Source organism: Octodon degus, unplaced genomic scaffold (genome assembly GCF_000260255.1).
Source record: "Octodon degus isolate 3935 unplaced genomic scaffold, OctDeg1.0 scaffold00023, whole genome shotgun sequence".
NCBI lineage: Eukaryota > Metazoa > Chordata > Mammalia > Rodentia > Octodontidae > Octodon > Octodon degus.
In genome coordinates this window covers 11,602,071-11,604,011 of record NW_004524599.1, presented here as the reverse complement: position 1 = coordinate 11,604,011, position 1,941 = coordinate 11,602,071, and positions in this window count along the sequence as shown.

The following is a 1,941-nucleotide window of genomic DNA, read 5'->3' as shown; positions in this document are numbered from 1 at the left end:
CATATCCCTGAAGAATTGTAGAGGTATATGTGACTCTCAAAGGGATAATGGTCTCCACTAAATCCCGGTTTAATTTGCCAGCAGATCCCTACACAAAGCTAGACTGAACTTTCTCAAGTAGTACCCACCGTGCCTCAAGCGCTCCTTGATCACAAAACTTGAACCTAAATCTTGGTTCCATGGCACGTATTGCTGTTGTTCTGTGCTGTCTTCTGAGTGCTCTCCTTTAGGGAACAATGTGCCCAGTGCCATTAGAAAGCCACAGATGGAGCAGAGGACAAAGGTATCACCTTGGTTAAACCTTGAAGGACAGAACTGTGTTATACGTGAAAAGCTGCGTAATGGAGGGAAAGAAGGAAGGACATTTCGTGGGCAGGGATGGGCATTCTAGGCAGAGAAAACAACTAAAATATGGAAGACAATAAATCTCAGATTATGGGGTAAGGATGTGAAAACATGTCTGTAAAATAAAATTAGGAGATAAGCTATTACATAGCTTCTCCAATGAGAGTTATAGTCACCATGCTCTCTCTTGCCTGGTGGCCACCCACGTGCCATAGGTTGCGTTGCTACTTTTATTTGGCTCAAACTCGCTCTCTCTGCAGAACTTGTTTCCCCCCCATCTTTAATAAAACTTTGCTATGGTAAAAAAAAAAAAAAGCTATATAGGTTGACAATATGAGGAAATATCAGAAACATTCTGTTTCGATAGCCTACTTCAGACACTACATAGAAGTGCTTTGTAAACTGTAAATAACGGAATTTCAGAAGGTGTACTAGAAAGTGCAGGGATTTATTGGCTTTAGCAGAGGCTTGAATGGAAGGTTTTTTTAAAGGCTGGAGTAAGAATTTGATCAAAAATATACAGTAGAAGGGGCCAGGGAGATGGCTCAGTAGAATAAGTGCTTCCCTGGCAAGCACAAGGGCTTGAGTTCAATCCCTGATTCAGAAAAAAAAGAATATACAGTAGAGATTTGAGAGGGTAAAAATGTGTGGTGGAGCCAGTCACCAATGTGAGGCACAGTGGGTCAGGATCGAAGGTGGGAGAAGAGATGGCAGGAGGAGGGCTGGGCACGCACCAGGGCTATGCCTGTGGGTGCCCGTTGCACTGTGTCCCCTGGAGAGCCTGCCATGGCTCATGGCTGCCCTGAACATGCCCCAGAGGAGGAGCCATCTCCATCCCTAGCTTCGCTGTGCAGCTTCATCTGTTTCCCCATCAGTCTTCCCTGCGCTCTCCTTTGTCCCATGTGATCCCTGCCCACTGGGCCCTTCCCAGCACGCACAGACCTGCACATCAAACATCTCTCCCAGATGTGTCACAGGAACCTCAAACTCAGGAGACCTCCCTGTGCAGACTGATGGCTGCCATCCACTCAGAATGCTGCCAGACTCCTGGACCCCTCTTCCCTGCTCCCATAGCAACCAACTCCTACTTCCTTTTCACTTCACTTTTCATTCACATCCTTTTTTTTTTTTCTTTTTGTATGTTCCGTTTTATTTTATTCTGAGGAAGGGTCTTGCTAAGTTGGCCAGACTGACCTCTCACTTGAGCTCCCTCTGAGCTGCTGGATACCAGGCCTGTGCCCCCACAGCTGGCCACATCTGCTACTTCAGTGCCTGCTTCGGTCTGTCTTGCCTGGCACACTGCAGGAGTAGCATCAACAGGACCTCTGAAACAAGCATCGCCCCATCCACCTACCTGGCATACTATTTAATGCTGCGTGTGACCATCCTCCCCTCCTCCTTGATGACGAATCTGGCTTCCAGCACCGCTGTGGCTCTGGGCACAGAATGAGGCATGTTGGGTCCCTCAGCACCCGGCTTTCTTCTTCTTCCTGGAGAGCGGCTCAGTGATGCTGAAGAGTGGGCTCTGGCCCAGGTGCTGGTCATCATGGGAACTGTCCCGGGGTTCTCCTGTCTGCAGCTCTGGGTCAATCACAC